At 38.3% G+C, this 23,434-nt stretch overlaps 1 long non-coding RNA gene across 1 annotated transcript; it reads right to left on the reverse strand.

The window, feature by feature from the left end:
- Window positions 1-389: 389 nt before the first annotated feature.
- Window positions 390-23,009, reverse strand: LOC117285184. The gene is made up of 3 exons (XR_004516145.1): window positions 22,705-23,009; window positions 1,401-1,524; window positions 390-438 (listed from the first exon to the last, which is right to left on the reverse strand). It is a non-coding gene; the product is annotated as an uncharacterized LOC117285184 (long non-coding RNA).
- Between the last annotated feature and the right edge of the window lie 425 nt (window positions 23,010-23,434).

The raw sequence follows: 23,434 nt of genomic DNA on the forward strand, positions 1-23,434 counted from the left end.
TGCCCTGTAGGATTAAATGAGATAACATGTACAAAGTACCCAGGATAATTTCTGCCCCTAAATTTAGTGGTTCACAATGATTCCCAACACCTGGACTCTATCTTCCTTTCTCCTCTTCATGCCAACTTCCTTCCTCACTGTGATTTGCAAGCTCATCCATGGGCACCGTGGTTTAGCAGCCATGCACATTCCCTGCCATCCACTGTGTGAAGTACAAACTTTCCTCTGAAGGACAGACTCATGTCTTAGTTAGGACCATTTTGGGGTAGGAAATTCCAGGGTCCAGGCACCTTGACCATGGGAATAGACTGGGAGACCAGGGAAAGGAAAATCCTTAGACACCCAGAATCCTTACCCTATGGGAGAAGGATGACACCAGAGGACTACATCCGGGGGCTTCTGGTTTTCTGGTTGGGCAGAAGAATCATTTGCCTAGGTCTAAAGGCAATACAGTTTAGAAGTCAATGCTACATGAATTAATAATTTCAAGCAATAGCCTTTCTACTGAGCTATTTTACTTACTGAGCTATTTACTTAGCTAGTTACAACCATCTGCTTCCTCAAACTACCCTATTCTTATAGCTATTTTATACAAATGCTACCTATGTTCCTATTTTTCTTAGTCTTAAACTCACTCCAAATCCCTAATGAGTCCAAGGTCTTAAGGTACTTGTTTCTTGTGCTGGGCATCCACATTATCTTTGGATACAAGAAATAAAATCGAATCTAGACTTCACTGCAGTTGTTGTTAATCAGTGTGTAGATTTAAAGAAATATCTCAGCAATGTTAAACATTTTGTATGATGCACATTTCAGAGGTGGGAGAAGCTCTGTAAATCTAAGCTTAACTCCAAAAACTGGAAATCAAAATATGTATCTGAGTCACTTAAACAAAAGAACTCTCACTTGTCATGGAGACATTTGATTCATTACGTAGTCAGAAGGAGAAAAGTTAAAACCTCCAACAGGAAAGTCAAGCGGTAGAACACACTGAGCTCAGCAACCATAACCCAAGTTCTGTGTCACAGTAAACTCAACCCAGGGTCCTGACGTTCTGGGGACTGCAAAACTTGGTGCGAGCTGCCCAAGCCACAGGAGCTGTAAGGCCAGGGCCATGAGCTGCACAGTGAGAAGGAGAGGATGACCTTCTTTATGGTTTCTTCATTAGACTAATCTCTCACCATGGACCCACTCATCTCTGCTTTCAGTCTAGCTATGACTTGCTCTCCTCACTGAATCACTCCTGGGATCATCTTTAAAATGCACATGCTAAACTGCTAAAATAGCCCCAAGGCTAAAAGCTCAAATCATATGAAAGATGAATAAGTGCACCTGGAGCTCCAAGGACCAAGGCCTTAAACTGTCATCATTTCCCACAAAGCACTACTTCACCCACTCACTTGATAGGCATCTGTGACCTGTTCACACAGCACATGGATGAAACTGCCTCAGTTCACAACAGGCACAGTGGGTCTGGAAGAGGCTTCTGCCACAGTATTCTCTCCTCAGCTCTGGCTCCAAACCCTGCCACCAGAACATAAGGACACTGAACAAGCCCACTTGGTGACTTAGAAAGGTCCAAATAGAAGTTCTAACTCTGCAGTTGACCTACTAATAGGTGACCCAGGCAAAGTACCATTTAAAAGCCAAAAATATCTAACACATCTACTTTATTTCAACATAGCAACATTTTCAACTAACCAATCAAATGAGAATCTAAAGAAAAGGGACCTCGGGACCTTGGGACAATAGAGTCAGTCCCTCAGTGTTTCCAAGAGCTGTCCAAGCCATTAAAACTCTGACTAGTTCTTCATATTCTTAGCACAGTGAAGGCTGCACTTTAGCCTTCTCTTCTCCCTTCTGCCTCTACCCATCTTGCAATATTCCCATTAACAAAAACAGTGCTTAATGAGTGATTATTATATTTCTGTTTTCTTTACCTTTCTTGAATGAATAATACTATTGCTGTAATTTATTCAGTGAAAATTTACAGGATCTTTTTTTAGCAGAGTTCTTGCAAAGAGCTATATCTATATACTTTGAGACAGGGTCTTGCTAAATTGCCCAGTTTCCCCAAGCTAGCCTCAAACTTCAACCCTCCTGCCTCAGCCTTCCAAAACGCTGGAATCACATCTCTGTATCACTATACCTGGCTCCAGAATAAATTTCTGAAATATTAAAAAGAATGAAAGAAACAGAAAGAGAGCATGGTTCCTGACTTTAAGTTTATTGTATAGCTGGGGATGGAAAGAACATTAAACTATAAATAACAATACATAACAGACTATAATTAAGCTCTGAAATGAGCAGTCAAAACAAGTTCCATAAACACTACGGTGAGAGAAATTATGGGAGTGGGTGGGGAAGGTTTTCAGAGGATAGGAGCGTGCTCCCCCAAAGTTAGTACCTGAGTTGGGGGAAAGGGAAAGGTCTGAGGAGATGATCTGGACCTTCTTTGTGCAATAGACCCCTTGTAGGCAGCATTCAGATGGCACTTTCCGAATAGACGAATGTCCTTTTGTGGGGCGGAGTGGTTATCATGAAATTGGGTTATCAATGTGAGTCCTCCCCATAGTGCTCTCTCCTTTTCATGTTTATCGCTGTCATGTTAAGATGCAATATAAAGGCCTTTGCCAGCTGTTGCCAATATGACCCTGACCTCCAAAAGGATGATTTAAATAATTTTCATTGTAAGTTACCCAATCTCTAGTATTCTGTTATCAACAGAAAATAGATCAAGGCAATATCAGTCTGCTCAGGTATTCTTTCCTCCTCCAGTACAATATACTGCTAAGATTAGTCTGAACTTCTCAGTTGCCTCAATGTCTTCCCAATATTGCCCTCTTAAGGACTTGATTATGCAAACATGTCCTATATCTATTATGGAAAGACACATTCTGAGAGCTCATATTCAGCCCCAATTGATTAAGAATTACCAATTAACTTCTGTACAATGCCAACTCAACACAGTAAATTGGGATAACTTTTTCCAAAGTCGACAGCACAGTTCTCAGTTGCCTCAATGTCTTCCCAATATTGCCCTCTTAAGGACTTGATTATGCAAACATGTCCTATATCTATTATGGAAAGACACATTCTGAGAGCTCATATTCAGCCCCAATTGATTAAGAATTACCAATTAACTTCTGTACAATGCCAACTCAACACAGTAAATTGGGATAACTTTTTCCAAAGTCGACAGCACAGTTAAAGTTTCCAAAAATAGGTTCTGAAGTCATCTGAACAAAATTATAGACATTCAGCACACTCCATTAAAAAAACAAAAACAAACAAAGAGAAGAATAATACCCAGAAAACAGCAAAGTTCTGTTGCTGTTGTGGTACCTGGAACCATTTTTTTTTTATTAGCATCTTAATCATCTGGAGAGAGAACGTTCTAGAGTAACACCATTAAAAATAGCTCTGATAAAGCACGGTCACTACTACGTATCATAAAGCAGGTACAAGATATTTTACATTCACAGAGGTATCATACAGTACTGTCCTACATCTATTTGGTCTAGAAATGTTTTTTTTTTTCCATTTCTACAGGGGTAATGCACTGTATTAAATATGTAAGGTCATATCTACATGGGTTTGATTACAGAAACTAATAAAGTATTCTCTAAATAATGAAAAAAGAGAATAATATAAGACTACAAGAGCAAGAAGCAACTTCAATATGTTCAAGGACCATTTTCATCTTCAGAATTAAGGATTATTTTAATTTTACATTATTGCCTTTTCTCTTTTACTTTTCTTTTTATTTTTTTTTTTTTAGGATTCCCTATTTTTAATGTTCATACAGAGATTTCTTTAACTGAAATACCAAATAGTTTCTCTGGTGTGAAAAACTATAATAGTACACAAGATCCTAATGAGATAATTAATAATGTGAAATAGGAAGTAAAGGGTTAAAGGTGTAGGGAAAGTGGGAAGGGTGGGGGAAAGGTAATAAGAGAGAGGAAAAAATAGGAGAAACTGAAGAAATGGAAATAAAGTGTTTGTAAATGGGGAGGGGAGGAGGGGGTGAAGGGAGGGCAGGGACAAAGGGAAAAAATGAGAATCAAGACCTATCATGTAAAGGTACAGGATCCGAATAATGAATGTAATTGTATTGTGTACCTAGATTGTGCCAATAAACTCAGTAAAATTTTAAAAAAAGAATTACCAATTAACTGCTTCTGATCAGATAACAACTTGGCCTGTTCTGGCTCCTCATGGACCCTCTGAATAATTATTATCTTGCAACCTGAGAAGTTAGTAACACTAACTTGCTCATCTTGTCCAGTTGTGGAAGGCAGAAATAGAACAATCATGGTAAATTACATGACAGACATTAGGCAACATTCACCACAATGATCCCAACAACCAGAGATCAATGATTCTAAGCAACAAGATTTTTGAGTCATCCCTTACTCTCTCTGTCTAGCCCCTCCTCCAGGTTTATACAAAATATGTCCTCCAGGTCCCCAATTGTAGTTCTTGATCTCCACCCCTTATGGACATAGTTCCTTTCTAAGAGGCACACGCACAGCACACAGGAGCCACTACCTCACACAGCTGCTGAACCAAGTAAGCAAATGGGGTGCAAGAACTCTCCAGGAGAGTAACTTGATTTGCTTGCAAATAGAAAATTCTCCTTGCTTCTCTCCCCAGTGATATGACACCTCCCAAATAAAAGGAAAAGGAATTAAAGGGATTCTGGATTCCCTGCCATTGTTAATATTAGAGCTATTCTACTTATGTCAATTTTATATTTGTGCATTGCACATAACTTTTTTTTTCAGTTTTAATTGAGTTTATTGGTACATTTTAGGGATACAGTACAGTTACATTTATTGTTGGGATCTTGTACCTCTACATGACAAGTCTTGATTCTCATTTTTTCCCCTTACCTCTGCTTCACCCCCTCCTCCCCTCCCCATCTACAAACACTTTAGTTTCATCTTTTCACATAACATAACTTTTAAAACCCAAAACTTTGAAAATAACTGAACAAGATGATCCTCTAGTCCCAGCCTTCTAGAGTAAGACACACCAAAGTCCTGTTCTAGGAGCATGAGCAAAGCAGACAAACACCTCTATGCAATATGATCTGGAAATAAAAAAGATGCCTACCGCAAATCAGCTCCTTTTTATGATCCTTGCAATTTCCATCTTTTTCACACTGTCAGAGACAAAGCTAGTCACTAGTTAAAGTGGTAAGGGCAGATCTTAATCAGTAATGGACTATTGCAATACCAAAAGATGTCCAGCATAAACTAAATTTAACTGTTATTTGTGCAGGGGAGGCCTTGAGTTTTAAAGAAAAGAGTAGGGGTGCTCAGTAGGATTGGGGAAGTGAACCATTACAAAGGATTACTCAGTGTGAATGATGAGGCCAGCTGCGTCTGTGAGCTGGGAGTTATGGTAGTTAGGATTCTGTCCTCCCATAGGGAGGAGAAAGAGGCTCCATCTCTATTGGGGTTTACCTTTTTAAATGATGGCTTTTAGTTCCTTAAGAAAAACACTCCTGAGCTGTACCATACATAGATATCCCAAAGGTTACAGAGAGAGGATTTACAACTGTAAGCCCCTTTCAGTAAGTGCTGTAAGAAAGAATGGTCAGGGGTGTCTAACCAAAAAGTTAATTCTCTTGGCAGCCTTAAGCTTTCATAGGCAAACACTAGAGGGTCAAGGATCATTCTTGGGACATAGCCTCAAGCAGCTGTTAGAAACTGTTAAGGTTTTTTTGAGTTTTTGTTGTTTTTTTGGTTTTTTTTAAGTCTTTGAATGCAGCATGAGGCAATGGATGAAATAACTTACGTTAAGAATCTATTGTTTGTATAGGCCAAGTTGAAGCCTACTCAAGTTGAGGCCTGATAAAGAAGAGTATTCAGGAAAACTGGGCTAGAACTTGGTCAGGAAGAGAATTCTTGTCAACACCATAGAAGCTGATGTAACTATTTATAAATTATTCACTGATGACCTTAACGTGCCAAATCATTTAAAACCATTATCCATTTAGCATCAACCAGTTTGGCACATAGGCCGTGAGGCAGAACTCTCGGGCCAGAAATTCACCCAGGGCAGGCACCCTTTGGGGAACTAGGAAAAATGAAGAAGCACAGACTCAAAGTGCCACCACTCAGACCACACACATTTATTTCCAAGGAACTAACCCACCAAGCTTGCTCTACCACAGAAAGGTAAGGCTTCCTTTCCCATAAACAATGGACTTGCCAAAAGTCTTTTAAAATAAGTGGGGTTTTTTGTTTTTTTTTTAATGTATGGTAAGAAGAGTCCACTCAAAAGTTTCCTTTTTGGGGGGTTTTGATTAGCAAACCTTTCGATCTGATACTATTAAGATAAACTAGAGAACAGTCATTTTAATTATTACCAACTTGGATCTGGAGATTAGTTTACTATAGATAAGATTTGGGTGCATGGCCACTGTGAAAAATAGCAAGCATTAAACTCACTTTGATAACCAGGAAAAGTTCATTCTCTTAAAAATGGAATGTGAGCATATATGATACTATTTCCATAGACTGCAGTTCACTCATTTCAGATTGACTAATGATTTCCTGAGTGTAGACCCCAACACAGCTTCCTTGACCTTCCTCGATAGAATCTTACTTCAGTTTATAGCCTGGAATACTGAGAACCTTGGTCTTGTTTTGTTTTTGTTTTTTCTTGTGGCATCTCACTTATTTTATTAACATAATGTTCTGGAGATACTTACATTTTACTGCAGGTGATAAGATTTGAATATTATTCCATTGTGTGTGTATATATCCCACACCTGTTTGTTTATTTTGATTTTTGGTACCAGGGATTGAAATCTGGTCCTTGTGCTTGCAAGGCAGGTAGCAGAACCACTGAGTCAAATCCCTGGCCCCAGATACCTGTTTTTAATAGCAAAACATTTATTGGTACCTTTTAGGCATACGTAATGATACCACTCATCATAGGGAATTTGCATCTGTACGTGATTCATCCCACCTATTTTTCCCCATCTGTCCTTTCCTCTAGCCCTCTCCTCTCCCTGTATACAAAAGCTTTGTTTACCTTTTATCCTTCTATTTTCTCTTTTTTCCTTGTCCTTTCCTTTATCCCTCCCGCCTCCCTGTTTCCCTTCCCATTAGAACATTTTCTTCCCACTGCCCAATATCTATTATGCATTTTAGTCCTTATTTCCATGTACATACTTATGTATAAGCAAGTGAATTTGTTTCCTATAAAAACCTCTTTCTCTCATCTTCTTTTGGTAGTCCAAAGTATTTTAATGGTGAAATGAGATTACTGATGATCCCTGGCCTCTTCTTGTCTTTTCTTCCCTTTATTTCCTTCTCTCTCTGCCAATTTCATACTTAACCTACAATTTTAACAATTTCCACCTTGGCAACATTCATTCAAAGTAAGGTGGCCAGACAAAATATATGATTTCCAGTTAAATTGAATTTTATAAGAATAATTAATAATGTGTACTATGTGTTATTTAAATTCTGGCAACTTTATTTCTAAGAAAAAAATCCACTATCTAATCTTTCTCCTCTTTCTGGGTGAACAATATATTTAAACATTGTTCTACAAGGTTTTGAAACTATGTTAACTGCTTAAAATGTAAATAAAGTACATAAGATCCTAATGAGATAATTGACAATGTGAAATAGGAAGAAGAGGGCTTTTAAAGGTGTAGGGAAAGTGGGAAGGGTGGGGGAAAGGTAATAAGGGAAAAGAAAAAAATATGACAAAATGGAAATTAAGAATTTGTAAATGGGGAGGGGAGGAGCAGGTGAAGGGAGGGCAGGGGTAAGGGGAAAAATGAGAACCAAGACCTATCATGCAAAGGTACAAGATCCCAATGATGAATGTAACTTTACTGTATACCTAAACTGTACCAATAAACTCAATTTTTAAAAATGTAAATTAATACATGAATAGTTTCTGGGAGCCAGAGGTAGGTTGTCTGCAGAGGGGCATCCAGAGATTTCAGAGAACTTGGAATTGATGTATGTATTAATTGTTGTGTTATTTACATGATTGCATGCATCTGCCAAAACTTCTACAATAAAAGGGATGGGTTTTACTACAAGTAATTAACAAGCAAACAAACTGACTAACCTAGGACTTTCACAATGAGCTACACTAAGTGTAGCTTTTGAATGTACTTTTGAGACAGGGTATCAATGAGACATGCACCACCACAACCAGGTAAGTCTGACTTTAAAAAACTTAAAACATATACTACTCAGGATCAGATGTACATTACACATTTCAGATACCATTTTATTCTTTCTTGGCATCACCAAAATAAATACCCCTAATAGCTATTTCATTTTTAATTGTTCTTAAACCCATAGTTCCAACATTACATCCCTCTCCACTAAAATGTTTGTTCATTCCTAAAATAATCACACAGTATTACCTGGGTCTGGAAATACAAAGTTAAAAGTAGAGGCTCAACAAAACAAAAGGAATTGCTTACTGGCTAGTCAGTAAAGCAACATGGATTTTTTTTAAAAGTGACATACAATTGTGAAAATGTGTAGCAAGTAATTATAACATACACTAAGCTGAACACATTAGTCATTTTACACAGCTGGGACAAAATATCTGGTATACATAAATTTAAAAGACATTAGATATATTTTGGCTCATGGTTTCAGATGTTTCAGTCGTGGTTGGCTGACTTGAGGGCAGAAATATCATAGAAGAAAAGCATGGTGGAGGAAAGCTGCTCACCTCAGGGCAGCCAAAATCAGAAAGCAAGGGAAGAGCCCATGAGGAAGGAGCCCAGTACCAGATACAGTCCCTAACAGCAAACCCCACTGTCCACCTAGATGCACCTAGACCTGTGTTTTATTAATTTCTTATGTGTCTCTTGAGCCAATCAAGTAGACAACTAAGATTCACCATCACACAGTAACAGCAAGCAAGTTAAGTTCAAAATACTTGAATTCAGTCTTCAAAGTAAGAAGCTATGGACGTACATAAAGGAAAACAGGTACCCAGAAAAAAGAAGCAGATCAGCTGAGCAGATGGGCAGTACAAATAATGAAAGCCCTTGCTGTTCAGGAGCTGCCTGAGTTCTAGCTTGTTAGAACAGAAACTGGAGCTGGCTTGCTGACCAGAAGAGTTAGCTGTATTGGAAGGATACGCTGGTTCACAGACTCCGTGAAAGGCTGTCCCACCCAGCACAAAAAATAAGCAAATGCAGAGCATGGAAGATGGCAAAGAACAAGAATGACAACTATATTCCATAGCAACAACTACAGCCAGAACCCTATTGCTGCCACCACTAAAAACCAACAAACACCACCACTGATACCAAGAGTCAGTCCTAATGGTCTCCTGGGCTTTTCCCACTTGCTACAGATCCTGAATTCAACCTGTCATGTGGCTATGGACAGCACCAGGCCGTGCAGAGGTAAAACAGCCTCCTCCGAGGTCATACACCATAAGGAAGGCCTCAAGAATGCCAAACAGCTAAAAATGACAACCACCAAACTGTGCCTGATGTCCCCAGAAGATTTAGTATCCAGGGCTGCTGTAATCTTGGCAGAGCTGTTCTTTCTATCCTTTATTCCCACAACTGGAAAGAATCTCTCCTCCAACTCTGTAGATTTCAACGAGCATGCTGATGGGGTATTACATTTTTGACTTGTGTGGTATTCTCTGTGCGTCCCAGACTTGCCCTTCTCACTGGGCAGGTGCTTGTTAAAGGTAAGGGAGCCATGCATCTTTTGATTCCCCCTTGTACTCAGCACAGTGTCTTCCACAGAATCAGCTGCCCAGTGCCTGTCTGAGTTCTTCACAAATGGTTCCAAGGCAACTCAGCATGTGCAACTGGAAATGTGCCATTTTCATTTGGCAGGATCAGATGTCCAAATCAAGCCTTTTTATTTCAGCTCACAGAAGAACCTTGCCCGGAAGGCCTCTGTCTTGAACCAAACCTCAATAAAATGGATTATAAATCAGCCAAAACCACCAAAGATTATATCACTGTGCGGTAGCTTTGGAGCTGCCAGAGAACTGAAGAAAATATGGCTAAGGCTACCAGTGAGCTCACCGAAGACAGCAAACAGGATACAGGCCCACAGGGTGATGTGCAGGGAATCCCTGCTTAGAGGCTTTTCTGACAGTGCATAAACAAAAGAAAGTGCCTGTGAATTATCAGGCCTTTGACGAGCTAAATGAAAAGAGCCTGTAGAACATTCTATTATTTTTTCCTTCTAATCTTGAGAAAAGAAACACATATTCCAAGTGGTTCAGGAAGAAAAGGGATTACAGCAGTGGAATGGAATGCCTTTGCTGCCCCCTTTGAACACAGACATATTTAAAGAGGTTGTAATGGGAATTTTATCTCAGACCTCAGATGTTGCCATAGTACAATAGTTTCTCCTTTCAGCCATGTCTAGCACATGGTGCCACTTCAATCATCCCACCTCTCCAGGAAACCATAATAGCCTCTTGGCTGACAAAGTTATTGAAGAGCAGTAGAACAGAACGGAGTCCCATTATGTCCCTTCACAAAGCAGTTACATCACTTTTTAATAAACAAGAATCTGAGAGACACTTTCATTAGCAGCTGAGTTCAGGCTTTGAACAAACGAAATTTTTAGATTAAGGTGGCTGTTTAAGAGGAGTTTAACAAATATTCCAGGTAAGAGCTGTAATAAGAAGTTACAAAGATCACAGAAAAGTTTGAATAATCCGGTGATAAAGACAGACAATAATAATATGGACTTCCACAGACAATGACCTCAGAAAGGGTCTTAAATACCAGCCTTTGTTCTTCTGTATGTAACAGAAGAGTATTTTCCCAGTGCTACATTTTTATGAGTTTTTATTTTGAACTTCTGTTGGCTAGTTAGTAAGTAAATATGAGAGTATTCTCTATAAAAGTTTTACAAGTCTACCATAAAGAATAGAACAAGATGAAAGAAGTCAGTCTCACATTGTGAAATAGGAAGAAAGGGGCTAAAGGTATAGGGAAGATGGGATGGATAGGGGAAAGGTAATAAGGGAAAAGAAAAAATGTGAGATAAAGAAAAGATGGAAATAAAGTGCTTGTAGATGGGGAAGGGAGGAGGGGATGAAGGGAGGGCAGGGACAAAAAAAAAAATAGAAAGAAGTCTCATAACTGAAGGGAAGTCAACTCCCTTTCTACTATGATTGACCATCCTGTTAGTCAAAGCAATATCCTATAACTTTCCTGAATAGGAAATGACTGAGGTTTTTTTCTCTTTGTGTTCATGTTTCAAAGACCACTAAAAACCATAAAATTATAAAGCCACAAATGTCGGTGAGCCCCTATCATACTACAGGAGAGTAAACTGGGCTTATAGTAGTCAAGTGACCTATCCCGGGGCATCTCACAGAGCCTGCCTGGGCAGGTAGGTATTCAGGCCTGTGTCTCTGGCCCTGTCTTCTTACGGCTGCTCTCTTCTTTTCCAATATTCACCATAGAGACCACGGCCATTCCCATTCCCAGAAGTGACCACAGGCAGATTCAGAAGTAGCCTTTGTGCAAAGCTCAAGAGCAGGTTACAGTGCTCAGTTTATGCAAACAGGAAAGAGGAGCCAGAAAGGAGAGAAAGAGCTCTAGTTGTCACGGTTCTCCCTGTATGGATTTCTTACTTTTCTCCTTCCCGCTGTTTACTGACTTGACATCACCACTCCCCAGCTGTGTAACTCAAATGTGATGATTGGGGTCAAATTCCTGAAAGATCCTTAAAAGAAAATCCACATCCATTCAAAGACTCAAAGCGTTGTACCCTTTGTCAGTACCACCTTGGTAATACTTAAAACCGAAAGAAGAATCTCATACATAAAGCATTTTCCAAGCAAAAATAATGTGCTGCTATCACCTTGCCTTTAAAAGAGTGCCATCTATGAATCATTTGAGAAATCCAAGTCCAAAACTAACCTAAAAGTGGGGTAGGACCAGGTAAGAATATACAAAACTCAGAACTCTGCACTAGCCTGAAAACTCTACAGATATCGTGACCTGGAGTTAATTCCTCCACCAAACATAGATCATTGCCCAATGTTTAACCCATGTGAATTAGAGCCAGGGACAAGTGATGAGCAGCCCACTCACGGTTGCCATGGATAGTACTTTCCTTCTTAGGTGCTAGCTGTTTTGATTCCCCCCTTAGCTCACAAGGCAAACTCAAGCAATGCATTTCCAACCCATAAAATTTTTGCTTCCCTGACAAGTAAAAGACCAGTTACTTGCTTGTGTCTGCTTAAAAATAGCATGGGACATGATTACATCTGTATTCATGGAAAGTAGAGTGAAATAAGTGAGATTTGGTATGTGAGGGGTAGTTTCCTTCATAAAAAGGTTCATTTATTTCCTGGAAGTCATTTTTCTCAGCTGCAATATGGGAAGCTGCATTAAATACTCTGAATTTCTGTCATGTCTGGGGTGATGGTAATCTGCTGTGGTGTTCACAAACATTGTGCATGTTCTTTCCTCCTCTATCTTTTACTGTTTAACAGTCACAGTAAAATGTTAACATCACTATATTATGGTTAAGAGTATGAGTTCTTAGTCTGGTAGCGTGGTTATATGAACTGGGGAAAGATTTATAACTCCTAAGCCTCAGTTTTAGAATCTTTAGAATGGGGTACTTGTCTTACAGGGCTATTTTAAGTCCCAGAATCACATCAAATGAGAGAATGAACCCAAGGTGTTGGGAGCAATAACTAAAATGGAAAAAGCACTTAGAGAAACCTCAGCTGTTATTATCTTTTATTATTTCTTATTTGAGATCTGGTATTAAACATAAATGATGCAGCATTGGAGAAAACTAGATAACCCCTAACTCCTTCAGATCAATAAATGGTCATTCTGAGAATGTGTGTCATTGAAAAGCCAATGTGAAAAAGAGAATTACACTATTTTAAAAACTAGCAAAATCTGCTCTTTTTTATACCAATAAAAATGTCTCAGGAGATAAATTCCCAGGACTGAACAAACACTTCAATAAACGGTGTGTTCTCAAAAGGGTGGGACACTTTGGCGAAGGTTGGCGACTGCTCTTGATAGGGTTTTTTATTTTTTGTCCACGCTGCAGAGAGCTACATGAACCTTCCTGGCGGACTTATTAATGCACCTTGTCAAGCTGCTAATTTCCATTAAATTCGCTAATTTTAATTAGTAAATTCAAGCTATGGCAAAAAACAAAAACAAGTGCAGTATATATTCTTTCAGTTTTGGAGGGCAAGGCTAAACTCTAGAACAAGTTTGGGGTTAAACTAGAGTGGACTAGAATAGGTGAATCATTAATTTTTAAATCATTAGTTCAAAACTTAATTTACAAATGTGTCTCTCCACATTTGTGGACTATTTATCACTATAATATATAATTATAATAGTCACTTTGTGACTATTTATCACGCTCTCAAAACTGTGTGGCTTCTTTGGAACTCGGCTCCGTTCCGGTCATGAGTGAGCTGCGTCTCCACCTGGACTCAACACAGGCCAGTGGGAACAGGAGATGGAAGCTGCCTGCACGGACAAACACCAAAAATGCTGAAATGACTGGTGACCTGACACCAAAGAGCTCAGAGAAGAGGAGGCTGTGATCAGAAATGCAGTAACCTTCGCTTATTGATAACTTTGCCTTTTGTGGTTTCAGTTGCCGGAGGTCATAGCAGATCACAGTACCACATCCTTCACCTCGCTTCACTGCATCTTATCAAGGCACAGTATCCTCTCAGATCACAAGAAGGGCAAGTACCAAACAATAAGATACAGAGGGGGGAGAAAAAGAGGGAGAGAAGGAGCGAAGGCGAAGGGGAGAGAGACCACATTCCCGTGGCTTTTTTATGATATAATCGTTCATTCTATTACTATTCTTACTATCTCATGTGTCTAATTTATAAATAAACCTATTCTCCACAGGTGTGTATATAGAGAGCAAAGCATAGTGTATTGCTATGGTTTGGATCTGAAACATCCTGGAGAATTCTCGATTGTTCAAAGGAGGAGTTTTGGGAAAAATTGTATCATAGGGGTGCTATACTCAGGAGTGGATTAATCCACCGATGAGTTCACAGCTGATGCGCTATTAGGAAGTTGGGCCAGTTGGAGGGGCTGTGCCTTTGCACAACTCCTCCCCCCTGACTCTCCCTCTCCCCTTCACTCCCGCTTCTCCTTTCTTCTTCCTACTCTTCTTTTTCCTCTCCGTCTTCCCCTCCCTTTCCCTCTGGCCTTTCCTCTGGCTCTCTCTCTGGTTCATCCTGCTGTCTCTCTCTCTCTGCTTCTATCCATCATGAAGTTAATAGCTTTTCTCGACCGTGCCCCTCTGCCATGATGTCTGTGCCTTGAAGCCAGTCAACCATGGACTGAAACCTCTGAAACTATGAGCCAAAATAAACCTCTCCTTTAAGGTTCAGGTGTCAGGTATTTTTTCCAGCAACAGTCCTAACCAGTTTCCGACATCCATCAGTGGTTTTGGAACATGTCCTCTGAAGATAGGAGAGAGGACTATAGCAATTTCTTGGTTCTCAACATGTAAAGAATACTCACAAAGAGATGTTATTACTCTGCAGTCGGCAATGATGATGAAGATGATGATGATGACAATAATACGGACAGCGCTGTTTACTGAACATGTATATATTAGATACTGTTCTAAATGGCTTAGGCATAACATCTCATGTAATCCTCACAAAACTTTTCTGAGATTCCTTGCCTTTCTCTTTCTCCGTTCTGCGTCACAGAGGGGTGATGCAGGTTATCCTAACAGCAAGCTTTTTGCTGTTTGGCTGTAAGATTAGAAGGTGGTAACATGGTAAAGCCAAGATATTCCCCCTTTCACCATGCCTTGATCAGAGTCTTCAGCAACACAAGGGTCTGCTGCAGTTCCATCATAATGCTGGGTGACCTCTAGATGGCCTCAGAGCCTGGATTGTCAAAATCCTTCAACAGACTGTTCCTCCACACTGGAGCTAGTAGGTGCTTCTTGCTATTGCAACATTTGGCCTGTTCAGGACCCCCATGTGACTTCTCAGCTCTTCCGTCAACTGCATAATCAATTATATTCTCCTTGCTTCAAATATATAGGATGATTTATGTTTTCTTTTGCAGCCATTATTATTCTTACTTTACAGGCGAGGAAACTGAAACATAGCTTAACCAAGATTATAGAACTGGCAATTATGGGACCAGTAATTCAGAGGCAATAGCTCTTGGACACTGCATTATATTCTCCCTCTCCCTCACCCTCTCTCTCTCTTTTTTTCTCTTTCTCTCTCTGCAGTATGAGATACTAGAACCCAGGGCTCTACAATGAGCTATATCCCAGTCCTTTTGTTATTTTTTTATTGTAAGACAGGGGCTCAGTAAGTCTCTAAATTGCCCAGACTGGGCTCAAATTTAGAATTCTCCTGCCTCAGCCTCCCAAAGTGCTGGGATTATATTTGTGAGCCACTATGCCCAGATGTATTATCTCTTTTAATGAGATAATATTAAAACATACGGCAAAAAGAGAACAAGGATCTTCTGTCTACCCCCTATTTCATGAACAGTGTTTCTCCAATCTTCCTGGAAAAGATATGGCCAGGGGTTTTATCTGTACTATGAGATTTGCTAGGCTATCTAAATTTATACTGAAGTCAATAGCAATAGAGCTTTCAAATCACTAGTTTTGGATCTTGATTTTTCCTGGACTCCTTAAAAGTACTGTTACAAAGTGAACATATCCTGCATTTCTTTGACTAGACCAAAGCCCTCTGGATGCTCCAGGAAGTAGTTTTTCTTCAAAAAATTTCCCTTGAACTCTATCCTGTAAACTGCCCAACAGATTAATGAAACCTTTAGGTAAGTGTTACTACCACTTTCTGCAATCACCTCAGTCTTTCAACTAAAGCAACATAAGGTAAACAGCACATTAAAAAGAATAGTTTAAGTATATATGCAAATTTACTTAATTTGAATTGATTTTACTTTCTAGACAAAGATTTTCTATAAAGGGGGAGTCATTTTTGCACGTAAGAGAAAGAAATTATGTGTGTATGTGTATAATCCTCTATGAAGAAGATTGACTAATTCCTACCAAATTCTGACATAGTTCATTCACTGTATAAATTTATTAAAATTTAAAATAAATTCTACTGATTATTTAATTAATATAGACAAATTATAAAAGCATGTTAAAAACATTGAGTGTAAGAAATAAAATAGCAATAACCATTAAAACTTAGAGATATCCTCTATTAATATTTATTGTTTCCTTACAATCAATTATTTTTGTCCTTTTTATACTTAATTGAGATTACGTTATATGAAGTTATGGGCCCTATGTTTCTCAAAAATTAACATTATATTAACATTTTCTCTATAATTTAATAAACTTTAAATGTGTAATCTTGTTAAATAGTTGTATAAAACTACAGCCAATGGATCTCACATAAATTATCTCATATTTCTGTTAAGTATTGGGTGGCATTCAGTTTTTTATTGTAAGCACTGTTTCTGTGAGTATTTTTCTATAAAGAGGATGCAATTTCAGATTTCTTCCTTAGGCTACATTTCTAAGCTAAGCTTCCAAAGGTGTAATTACTTGGCCAAAGAGTAAATGCATTGAAGTACTTGTGATAAATTATTAAATTGTTTTTCAGAATAACCCAAATTTTCATATAAATGATAAAATCCCTGAAATACTTCTGAGATATATTCCAAGCCTCTTCAATTTATTTTCTCTTAAAAAAAAAAAGCAAGCTTATTTTCACTGGTTAAAATACAAAGCTCATTGAAGAACTTAATCACTATTGTTTTCTTCTACTTTCCATTTTCTTTCAGTTTGTAAAATCTCACAAGGACAAAGAAATGATGAAAGTACATGCAACATGCATTCAGTGTATTTAACAGAATTTGAATTTGCTAAGATGAATTTTCCCATTTTCATAAAGATCATGTTAAAGATTAATCATGAGTCTTTTTTTATTTGTTTTATTTCAACTGTCCTTTCTACAGAAAAATCAACTAGGATGTCCTCAGTGCTAAGTGGCTGTAACAGGAAAGAATATGTGAGAAGATATGGCTCCTACTTGTGACATTAGAACATAAGTCGAAGAAAGCAATCTGTTGACATTTGGAAAGCAACAGGCAGTTTTCTCTCTATATACACCTTACAGAATTTTAGAAAAGTATTCATTTGCTATTCTCTAAAATCTCAAATTACTATTATTTACTGTCTCTTATTAAAATGACAAAAAAAATTATTTGATCCATTTCCAGTGGTTTTGCAAAATCCTTAGCAAATCGCTACCCTAATATTCATAGCCATGTCCATTCCACTGGGCAGTAGCCATGACTCTTGATGAAATATTAAAGTGCACTTATGGGCAGGAAGGTGTATCACCTGGGCCCAGCCCAACCACTAATTATTGGATCTGAGCTACTCTCTTCATCTCAGGATTTCAGTTTTGTATCGATTTAATAGGGTTTGGGCCAAAAGCAACAAACATCCTTCTGTGTTCTCATAGTCCATGATTTCAGCCTGAATCCTTAGTAAAGCATTGCCTTTTTAAACATAAAATTAGCAATCCCTTCCATTTTTCTATGTTCATTTCCCTGATCAATAAAGTTTTAATAATGGTATTCTGCCAACTTTAGAAATAACATCATAAAAATTAATCATGAAAATAATTAGTTGATTTCACAAATGTATCTCTGAACATTTTTCTTGGTACTAGGCTTGATGCAATGGATTTAAAGAGAAAGGTCCCTTCTCATATTGAGCTGAAACAAGTGAGCAAAGAGACAAAATGACTTTAAGCACACAAACAGGATAGTAGGTCATAGTACAGAGTGGATTGGATGAAAGCACAGCACTTTCAATAGAGTGGCCAAGGAAGGTCCTTCTGAGGAGAACATCTGAGCAGTGACGTAATGATGCCCAAGAACTAGCACAGTCAGGGCATAGAGCAGAGAAAAGAGCCAGTACTGAGACCCTGAACAGAAATAAGCCTGATGAGCTCAAGAAAGAGACAGAAGGCTTGAGTGTGGTCGAAGTCAATAAACAAGATAAGTGTGCTTGAGACAAAAGAGCAGTACAAGCCAGATGATATGGACACTTGTATGAAATGATAAGGAGCTCTGCTTTTAATCTAAAAGCATTAAAAGGCCATGGAAGGTTTTATATTGGCACCGAGAGATCTGACTTCTATCTTAGAAGATCACCCTAGCTGTTACATAGAAAATGGATTGGAGGGCTGGGGATTTAGCTCAGTGGTTCTACCTCTCAAGAGAAGGTCCCAAGTTTGATCCCCAGAACCAAAAAAAAAAAAAAAAATGGATTGTATATTTTATTTCCAGCCACACTGGTAAAGGACACCTATTCTGTCTGATTGTTGAAAATATTGGTTTGAGTGAAAAGCAGGTTTCTCATCCAGATTCCTGCCCAACTACTTAGCTGAGCAAAATACTTATTTGCTCTGACAATTACATGGTAAACATTCAAGGGTATATTATTTGATTTGTCTCAATAAGACGTCAGGATCTTGGTGCTGTCCCTTGAACAGCAGGATCAATACTATAAGCTTAGTTTGGGGCAGGCTAGCTCAATATGACTGCCCATCAGACAACAAATACCTTTTACTTAACAAACAAGAACCTGAGTAGAAAACGGAATGATTTTATTCCTCACTCCTTCTCCACTGCTTTTCCTCCCAGCCACTTACCTGATGCCTCAAACACAGAAAGGCCAGACAGAATGTTTGGATGCCTGGGTGTGATCCTTGCAAAGTAATGTTAAGCAAAATATATCCCTTGAACCACTAAATCTATCTTTGGGAATTCACAATTTTTTTTAAATCTTAAAATTTTTTAAACTATAGAAACAATCTACACAAAAATATTTCATATAGCATCAGTCTTAGTAGACAAAAGTTTTGAAACAGCCTAAATGAACTATGACACTTCATTAATAGAGTAGTTATATCCACATTATAGATAAAAGTTTTTATGAAATAATGTTAAATCTGATATCTGAAAATTCAGTTTCCAATATGATGACCTTGATGATTTCTAGAATATTTGTTCAAATTTCTTTTCAGTTTTTCTCTATATTACAAAAAACTCCCATAAGAAATGTATATTACCTTTATAATTGAATATACATTTTAAAAACAAAAATACATGACTAGTGCTACAGTCTGGATCTTAAATGTCCCCTAAAGCCAAAGTGTTAAAGTCTTGGTCCTTACAGTTGTAGAGAGGGAGTAGAAACCTCAGAAGGTGAGATAAAACAGAGGTCTTTAGGCCACTTGGGCTTGCCCTTGAAGGGGAATGTGAGACCTTAGCCCCTTCTGTTTTTGCTTTGGGACCCTGAGGTGAGCAGTTTCGCTCTACCATGCTCCACCATAATTTGTTGCCTTGATACAGGCCCAAATCCAGGGAACCAATTATGAACTAAAACCAACCTGTCAGCTAAAATAAACCTTTATTCTCTATAAGTGGAATATCTCAGGTATTTTGTCACAGTAACAGAAACCTAATACAAATTTTAAAATGTATATCTTAACTTCAGCGTCCTAACATTAAATAAGGAAAGAAAAGAATCCCATATCTAACCCTCCCCAGAAAACAGAATCTATAACTCAGTTTTGCTAAGATTTAAATAAAAGATTGTTAAAGAATTTGTTAATACTTTTGATGTTAAAATATGTCATGTTAATGACCATGTATATATAAAACAGTATCTTCAAGAGATACTAAGAAAGTCTTCCTCAAATATATTTAATAAAACCTAATAGAAAAAAATGAATGTATTAAGATATAGCAATGATAAACATTTCATAACACCTAATAAAACACACATTGCTATTTTTCTCATGTGCAGAATGTAGTTAATATCTTGATACAAGGACTGAATGCATCTGACTTTATACTAGAAATATTAACTTTAAACTGAGGGAACTTCTCTATGGATATTTTCAGATCAACAAAATACACAAATAAAGATTAAAAACTCAAACAAAAATGAAACTGATATGTGTTACTATTGTTACAATAACACTAAAGATAAAAGACCCCAATGATGAATGTAGCTGTACTGTTTACCTTAAATGTACCGATAAACAATGAAAAAATATATATTGAGGCAGCCATAGTTATAATGAATAAAATCAGATTTTACAATTATAGCCCTCTTCATCTAAGGAATATCAAATAGAGACAGCACAAATAAGGGGGGTTGAAGGTAGGGGAGGGGGATGCAGAAAAAAGAACCAAATTACATCATGTAAAGGTACAAGATCCCTATGATGAATGTCATCACATTGTATACCTAAAATGTAAGAATAAACTTAATGAAATTTAAAAAAAGATTCAGGTGAAGAAACTGAAGCGACAATTTAAAAAACTGCAACTGATAAAATAGGCAAGAGGTAAGCACAGAATCCAGTCCTCTCTCTGGTTATTAAAAAAAAAAAAAGTACAAATCAAGTAGTCAAAGTTAAAAAAAAAAAAGTCATCATCCCAACACTGCTGATGGACACTGGTATCTTCTTATGAATTGGAAGTACCTCAATCCAAACACTTTTTTAGGGTTCTTTTGTTATCTTTTGTGCATTGAAGTTACATCTAAGTTAATTTTTAAGGGTTGCAAAAATACATGCATTGAGGGGTGAATGATTTGGGAAGCAGTTATATATTTCATCTTTTATTTGAATATCCACTTCATGAATTCAGATTGTCAATGAATAGACGGCCAAGCAGTTGGAATATGGGCCTAGCTTATGAACCATTTGAATAAGCCTCCTAAGTACAGCAGGCTATAGAGTAATTCCTGGAGATTGTAGGAAAGGATTTCAATAGCACCATCTGTTAGAACCACCATCCTGAAAATATTATCCTAGCCAATTATCACTTCAGTCACTCCACCTGTGTTGGAACAACTTGGCTGGAATCCATAGTAACATCCTGGCTCTAACTCTATAAACCAAGGCTTCTTTAGGAGCCCATTTCATGTGGAGTCTTGAAATACCAGTGGTGGTAAAGCTATGTGCCTGTTAGGTGCAGGTATGTGTCCACCTACAAATGACCTATGGTGGTGTTACGCTGAACAAGCCTTCAGGCTCTTTTTGTCAAGCTCTTTTTTTCCAGGGTCCCAATTTTATCTCACCTCCTTTCTCATCTCTCCAGGCTAAGAGTCCTCCGTATGTGTCTCCCACCAAGACAGCAACTGAGGCAGGCCAGCAGCATCATTCTCTCCTCAGCCTTCCATGGAAAGGATCAGAAGTATATATGCTCACAGGTGCCAGGCAGGTTACAGCAATGAGTGAAAAGACACTCAGACATATGATACCAGAAATGTTGGGCAGTTGGGAGCCAGAAAATGCAAGTTCCATCTAAAGAGGCAGCCACTGCTTAGACTAAGAGGTTGTCAACATGGAGAAAGGTAAGACTGGTGTGGCCAAAATGGTCAAATTATTCAAATACATGTGAAATAAATTAGCTTTTAAGTATTGGCTCAATTGGGGGGGACAAGCAAAACATCATAATACAGGCTTTTTGTGATAGTCACAAGCCTTTTATTTAAGTGTGAATGGCATTAAAATTACCTTAATACACTTGCATATAACAGTGATCTCAGAAAGACTCTTGCTTTCTTTCCCCTTCTTAGAATGGCTCAGAAGCTTCAGCAGATGCAGGCACCTGTCTGAGGCATTAGTCAGACAAGGACCACAGGCTGTGTGCCAAAGAAATCCGGCTTACACCTGCTATTATTTCAATCCATTAAACTCTACAACAGGCAGATAAAAGGGTCACAGGTGTCACTGCTAACCTTATGCAGGTGCTCAGGCAATTTTTGACACTATTCTTGGGAAACTATCTCAACTTCCTAGATCACCCAGAAGTAAGTTTTAAAAACTCCATTTGTAGTAGTAAAAAGGGGGCCGCTGCTCAGGGCCTAAAGGCCACAGTCAACAATAACATAAACTTATTTCGTATCTAGCTCAGCCTTTATGGTAGAGATCACAAGCAGCCTGCTATCTATGCTCTGCTTCTCCTCCACCAGCAGAACCCCATATTTAATCTAGATGTTTCACTGCTTGACAAAAAGACTCAATTTCCCACTTTACCTTGCAACTAAGTGACGCTATGTGACTAAATTCGGGCCAGGGAGATATATGAGGAAGGATTGTCTGGCAGCTTGGGAAGGAAAATCCCTCTGTCCTTCTGCTGGATGGAAAGCCGACATGACATCGGGAACTCCAGCAGCACGTTTTTAGGAAGGGATCTCTATATCCCCCAAGTTAGTTGGCCTTGAATTCCTGGGCTCAAGTGATCTTCTCACCTCCCTGTGAGCTAAGATTACACATGTGCCACTAGTTCTGCCCAGTAACTATCTTGAATCACGAGTTGTCTTTGACAATGGAAACCATTCATTTAGAAAACAGATAACAAAACCAAAAAGAAATTGCGTCCTTGATGACTGCAGAATTGCCATGCTACTTCCAGTCTTCTTTTAATTAATAGGATACATTGATCGTCTGTGTAGTTAAGCCACTATTTGGAAAAATAAATCTGTATTATACATAGCTGAAAGTAAATGTGAAGCAGTATAGTTCCTTGCTTTTCCTGGCCCATCTTTCTGCCACCTAATCCTGTATCCCTCTTAAACTCCTGGTATGAATTAAATTCTCATATGCTCAACATGTTCCTATCACTCTTCCACCTTATTCAATACATACCATTTTCTTTGATGATACAAATTTGTTCCTAAGCCATAGTAGTGAGGTTCCTTTCTGCCTGTCTGTTCAGCTATCAAGGTTCACAGTTGCTTGACAGATTACATTTCCCTCTTGTCCCTGGAGAAAAACTGGAGTGCATAGTCTCTCAGGTACATTATGCTGCTGACCCTTCACCATGAAAGCATTTTGAGAAAGTATTTCTTGCTACTTTTCCACCACTTTCTCTTCTCACAGGCAGGCAGTATGACTAGGCAGGGCAAAGATTGAAGGCTGACTCCACAAAAGAGAGTTAAAGTAAATGATTCACCTGGTGATAGGAGCCACTGCCTTGGCCTTTAATTAGCCCTGTCCCTTAACCTACAGAAGTAAGTAGCCTTAGACATTCACTAGAATACCGGTATTTTCAATCACTAGTTTGAATGACGGGATCCTGCAGGCAAAACAATTCCTGTGGAGAGTGCATTTCTGCTTGCTCTTGCTTTTGTAGTTGAAACAATGCAGTTTTGTCATGCTTCAAAGTGTAGTTTAAGAAACATTTTATAAATAAAGTTATGGACCTAGGGATATCTCTCTACCATCTCAATAAAGGGAAGCATGAGTACATATCCACATTCTGCAATGACTTGAAAAGGATCCCATTATAATTATAATATTTGTAATTTTTTGCAATGACACTTCCACGACTTTCCCTTTAGATAATATACAACTCAGTGGTGTCTTAAGCTCTTCA

This window comes from Fukomys damarensis, unplaced genomic scaffold, assembly GCF_012274545.1.
Source record: "Fukomys damarensis isolate Sample0158 unplaced genomic scaffold, DMR_v1.0_HiC HiC_scaffold_1, whole genome shotgun sequence".
NCBI classification, from domain to species: domain Eukaryota; kingdom Metazoa; phylum Chordata; class Mammalia; order Rodentia; family Bathyergidae; genus Fukomys; species Fukomys damarensis.